The 6,546-nt window shown below is 38.1% G+C and overlaps 1 long non-coding RNA gene across 1 annotated transcript; it reads right to left on the reverse strand.

Moving 5' to 3' along the window:
• Positions 1-83: 83 nt before the first annotated feature.
• Positions 84-6,319, reverse strand: LOC140236849 (uncharacterized). The gene is made up of 3 exons (XR_011901799.1): positions 5,709-6,319; positions 3,493-3,616; positions 84-2,052 (listed from the first exon to the last, which is right to left on the reverse strand). It is a non-coding gene; the product is annotated as an uncharacterized lncRNA (long non-coding RNA).
• Positions 6,320-6,546: the final 227 nt, after the last annotated feature.

A 6,546-nucleotide genomic window follows, 5' to 3' on the forward strand; every position in this document is an offset into this window, starting at 1 on the left:
AGTACATGTTCCATGAAACAAAATCATGCACAACCAATAGACACACACACACACACACACATATTACACAACAACAAAAAAGTTTCATTTTGTGCATTCAACAGTGGGAAAAAAAATCACAACACAACTTCATAGTTTGGCAAGAGCTTCTCCATTATTCAAAAAGCTGCATGATCAAAGAACAGTTGGTACTCATCATATAACACGTCAAAAGGAAAATTGTATGAAAAATAATCCAAAAAGAAAAAAGCTACATTATGTAATTAAAAAATCATATCAAACAAATATAGTATCTGAAAAGGACAAAAAACAAACTCATGGTCAAGAAAACTTCCATAACACAAACTGTGCTTGGTATTCTTTCATGTACACTGTACATGTTTTATCTAAAGCGCTCAACTAAATGCTATTACCTTAAATGCAACATTCTCTGACATGATCTCTTTTGCAATGAAGCTTTCATAAAATGTTGAGAAATTACTGCCCAATACTAACAAGAACTTTGTGCACAATTTACATGAAAGTAAAACTAGAAATAGATGTGAATGTACAGGAGCGGATCCATGAATTCCATAAAGGGGAGGCGCCATTCTAAATTAACCCCCTCCCCTTTTTGTTATATTTCTTTTGTTTAACAAAAAAAGAATAAAGAGGGGTGTTGCGCCTCCTCTGGATTCGCCACTGATGAAGTTTGACAGTATGCTTCTCTGTGACTTTGATTTACAGTATCGCAGTTGACCTTGCCTAAATATAACTCCCATTTACATGTTATTGGCATTAACTGCATTATTGTCTTTGTTAAATCTCTTTATACAGCTTGTATGCGGGGTACTCCTTGTTTTATTGTACCGCTATTCTTTTTGGTGACCACAAAAAGTGCAAGGTTGTAAAAGTTGAAGGTGATTAGATATCTGCACAGTACTTCAATATACATCATCTCTTGACTGTGTGGTAATTGGCTCAACTGAAATAAAATATAAAAAAGAAAACTATATGGCTAATGCTTGGTCAGGTACAAACACAAAGGGTGTCTTGCACAAATAGCTACAGACCATCACAAACACCAACTTTGACTTTAACTACTAAAATGCTGTGGAAGTTATTGCTGTACAACGTTTTGATAAAACTTTGGTTAACATGGCATCACTTTGTCTGAAAAACACACAAAAAATAAGTCTTGCATACCTGCACCTTCATTTCATCACAAACACCAATTTTCATGTCAATTGTCAATCACCTGCCCGACTAACGTCACACTGATACCTATCACATACCCCTTCACACTATGTTTGGCGGGTGTATGATAATCTGCCAGAGGAAGGAACTGAGTACACCTAGGAGTAATTTTATGATAATAATGTAAGACTATGCAATCCAAGCCACAAGTTAACCTCTTTCATGTTTGAATGACTGTATAGTGGACTCCCATTATATCAAAGTCCTTGGGACCCACAGTTTTCTTTCGTTATATTGAAATTTTGTTATAACCGAACAAATAAACAATAAAAACACATAAAGTGGATAATGTTACGGCCCAAATTTTTACTTGGTTATAACTGGAATTTCGTTATAACCGTGTTTGTTCTAACGGGAGTGCATTTTACATCATATGACATACACTGTATATAATCTTGACATCCATATGATATATAGATGATAATATGTGTGTCATAAGCTAAGTTATTGCTAGAACAGCCTCCCAAAGCATACAACATGATTATGAACATGATACAGTAAATGTACATGTATCACAGAAAACAGGGTCCAGAGTGAAACCATGAAAAATTGTTCATGTTTTCATGATACCTTCGTCTATAACTATGTGTCTAGCATACTTCTTGCATATGGATGAAAGGCCTAGGAAGAAAGCCTATAGGATGGATAATCAGGTATCCAGACAGAAGTGGCTAGTATGCTGGCGAATGAGCTCATCCTTGGCCTGGTATGTGTACTGGCTGCTAAGGAATGGTGGGGCATCTTTCTTTTCCAGTTCACTTGCGCTGTAGTTGACACTCCAACGGGATACCTCTTCCATGAGGTCATGAACATAGGCTGCCATAAGAAAAGAAAATATCATAAAAAATGTATATATATTTGTTTTAGAAATACATATCAACAAGCATGGTTCTATTAAAAAAGGAAAACCAATACATATACACACACACATATTATATATATATATATATATATATACACTAGGTGTTACAAAAAAGCATTTCCTACTTTGGATCCTTAATAGTTCAAAAGTATGTATCAGATAACACTGACATTGATATGTGCAATAGCTGATTAATGTACAATTTTTTTTAGAGGTGCTTTAGAAATGATAGCATAAATCAGATTCAGTAAATTCAAGATTCATTTTAAAGTTAGATTTCAGATTCTGCTCTGTTTTCAACCCTCTGTACAAAATGTAAATTTTGCACAGGGGTCAGATGTGTATGGGAGTGTGTGGTTAACACCCTGACAATGGTCCTGAACAATGGTCAGGATTGGAATGGTCTATTACATATTCATGAGAAATTCCACTTTCACAGCTAGTCTTTATTCATCCTGAAATGTAGTGTATGCAAGCACATGAAAACATGTGCTGATTTTGTTCATCCGTGCATGCATGTTACTCTTTACCATGAATTCAGACTAACAGTAACAGTGCCTAGGGCAATCCATCATGAATTATCAATAAAGCATTCATGTGCCTTGGAGCAATAGTCGGGAAGCCTAGTGAGCAGAGCTCTGAAAAGGTGGTATTCGTGGTATTCATGTCTATTGTTCAGGGTCATTGAAAGCACACACTCACATACACATGGCTCTTGTGTGTAAAGTTCAATTTTGTACAAAGGGTTAAAATTGACCAAAGCCTGGATATTTACTTTAAAACCAATCTCTGATTTAACGAAACTGATTAATGCTCTCATATTCAAATCACCTCCAACTAAAATGTAGACTATTCAGCTATTACTTATATCAATAAGAGTGGGATTTTTTTTTTCTTTTTTAACTAGTATATGGTTGGGGATAGGGCTGGTGGAGGGACATGGTGTGATTCTTTCAGCATAGCAGAAGAAACAATAACATTAAAATGAGAGATAAGGGAAGGTGATAACCAACAAGTGATCCCACTGAAGTTGACAAGCTAGATATGAAATATTACGTATTTCTTTTTTTTTGGGGGGGGGGGAGGGAAGGGTGACTCAGAACCCCAAAGAACCATGCCTACATATTAAAACACATAAATAGACAAAAAGCAGGCCATTGAAGGACAAAGAACTTTCAGATTTTGAAGAAATGTGTTGAATTTGTATCGCAACAAATGAACAAAAGATACATCACAACATGGCAGAGTTATAATTTCAAGTAATCTAAATTTAATTTCCATACTTTCTTTATCTGTGTACGTTGTTATTTCTGGTCTGTGATCATTCTTTTCCTGTAGAGAGAGTAATGACAAAATTATATTCACTTACAGAATGAGACCTTTCCTTTGCATACCTTAACTGATGCTTTCTCAGGCTTATACTTGGGCGTGATGACTTTGTACCGCTTTTTCCCACTCTTGGTAGTTGCCTGCGGACAGTTGCTATTGGCATTGTAGTGGAGTGCAGCTAGTTGGAGTCTGAAGTAGAATTTGAAACCAATAAATCAATTTTAAAAGTCTCTGGTTTGAACAAATCCTTATATATAGTATTGAATTCCTGAGGCTGGAGAGATTCCTGAGGGGATCATGCTCATGGCTAGCAAGAAGCTCATCCAGCATCTGTAATGTGAAACAAGAAAAGTTCATGATTGTGCCTTTGATTTGGTCAATGGCATATGCCATGAATGCTCAAAATTGACAAATACTAGTAAATAAGAAACACAAATGTAATAAGAAAGCATATTTATAGAATATATGGTCAACTTCATTTCAAAAAAAAAAAAAATCCATAGGATACATGCCAAATCAGTTCCTTACAAAATGTTTGTAATTCTCACAACCTGCAGTTTTACAGCGTGGTTGAGCAATGATCTATAATCATAATAAGAAATTCTCATTTGTCAAGCTGACTGACAAGCACCTGATAATATATTCAGATGAATAAACTTAAACAGCCAAGAAACTATGGAATAAAATGTATAGGTTTTAACTCTCTCAAGCACTAAATCTGCACCTATGTAAAAGCATTTAATCACAGGTTCACATTTTCCACACTATTGTACAGTGGTATCGTATATATCCTGACAAAATATTATGCAGCTAAAATATTTTTAGCTCGATAAAATGTCAGATTATGCATTTAACAAAATAGCTATGCTTCATCTAACACTCTCACGCAATCTTGATCGTGGGTAGAAGCATTCACAACTGTACCGTACCTATGGGGGGGGGGGGGCATTGTGCACTTCTGCCCCCTACGATTTTACAAGGAATTTTTTTTTCTGCTTCTCAGCTGATATTCGATATTGGAGGGAGAACATGTAACAGTTACTATGCAAAGCTACCCACCCAATTTCATCCTCCAAAATTTTGTGACATGCACTATGTAGCTCCCCCCTCCCCCTCCCCATAAGCTCCCTGGACTTGTACGACTTGAAACCCGGCAGTGGATCACTGACAAAATTGTCAGTAACATCAGTTACTGATGCATTTTTTTTTTCTTGCAGTTCTTTAGAAATGCAGATTTGGTGCAAAATTTATAATTCTATATATTAGCCACAGTAAGGCTACAATGTACCTTGTATACCGGTACCTACCTTTAAACTATAGCTATATCAATTACAATTCAAAGGTATTTGCATTTTACCGGTACTACAGACTACAGAATGTTGTAAAAGCACTGTATAGTAACATCAGTTACGGTAGGCCACCTACAGTACCATGGTACCGGGACTGTGGAATTGCCCATGCATATGGATAAATTGCAAATGAAGTCTGCATCTATTACACGTAGACACAAACCTACTGATATTGACCCATGGATGTGTCTGCATTTATGGTCCTGGCCCTTCTGCCTTGATGCGACTGAGTTGCGACTACAGTTTATGTCACTGCCTTTCTTCACAATTAGGACGAGCAAGTTCTTTGTCCATACAACTTTGACTTTGAATTTGAACTTTGTCTTGACTTTAGAACATAGGTGACCTATAAGGCTTTCTTTGACTGAGTTACAGCCATACAGGTAGGTACCCCAAACCAGTATGCTCTTAGTCTTATTTTTTTTGGGGGAAAAAAAACTGAGCCTGTCATCATGTACTAACCACCCTGTTATTTGTATATCTATATCATTCGGATTCATTGTCATTGCTATCGAGTATACCCATGGTATTTCATTTGTCACTGCAACTAGTGTAGTGTATTGATTTATGACTGCAGTCACATCACACTCACACTCACACAGTCACAGAGCATAGCCAGCTACCGTGACATATTCGATTCACGAATGAAAACACAAAGAAAGACCCCACATTTTTACCGAATTTCTAATTTTGTAAGTAAATGCCGAACCTACAAAAACGCAATATCGGTCCCCTCTTGTTCTGCGTGTGCGTCTTCACTAGATCTAGACGTGGTCTACTGGTATGTGCAAAGTCTATGGAGGTTGAAAGCAGTCACCGGCTATGACGAAATGGAGTGCACAGTGCAGTGGTGGACTACAGTATTTCACGGTAATGCCGAACGAACGTAGTCGTAACCCGTAACCGATAGTCATTGTGGTACGCAGACTCACTCTCATTTTCCTCCTCTTCTCAGCGGCTGGTTGTTGTTGCCACTCCTCTTCAACTCGGACGATTCGCCTTGCTGCAGTGGCAGTTTAATTACAGGCAAAGCATCGGGCTTCAGCCTTGCCCTTAGCAATCTGAAATTGGTTATGCATGCAGCCCCTCTTCGAATGCATCCTCGGGACCGGGGAAGTGGGCGCTGCACACGTACACCAAACTTGAGCTGCTGGGCCCGTCCCAATCGGCCCTTGTCAGTTTTACTCGTGTGGTCCAGATTCTTCGTAGATTTTGATCGTTGGGAAAGGTGTGAATGCTTCGTTTACAGGGTGTAGCTAAGATCTCTTCAAACTATATTTTTGCAATCAAACGTTTAACAACCCGACGTCTTGCGAATAATCAACACACAACAGCGGGGTACACATACGCGATACGTGGGTAGGTATGGGCCGTGTGCGTATTAACGTGTAGCAGTGTCGTCTGCTACGAAAGCTTCGGTTCTTGAGATGACGTATTCGGTCACGTGACTCACATTTGTCGAAATTTCACTTTTTTAAGGGGCGGAGCTTAGGAACTTGGACATATACAAAATCAGGGCAGCAAAATTGGATTTTCTCTCTTACAGGTGCTTTTTACAAACAACTGGTGAAAGATTATCAAAGAATTAACACATCTTAGCCCTCTCAGAGCTCAAATTTTTGGATTTCACGGCCCCTTTAAACTGGCATTTTCTATCGTGTTCACGCGTGATCACATTGTCACGGAATTACCCGTCCGCGGTAACATGGGCGTCCAAGGGGAAAACAAAGACGAGCTGCCACACAAAAAGATTCATGCAAAGCCAAAGGC

This window comes from Diadema setosum, chromosome 13 (genome assembly GCF_964275005.1).
Source record: "Diadema setosum chromosome 13, eeDiaSeto1, whole genome shotgun sequence".
NCBI lineage: Eukaryota > Metazoa > Echinodermata > Echinoidea > Diadematoida > Diadematidae > Diadema > Diadema setosum.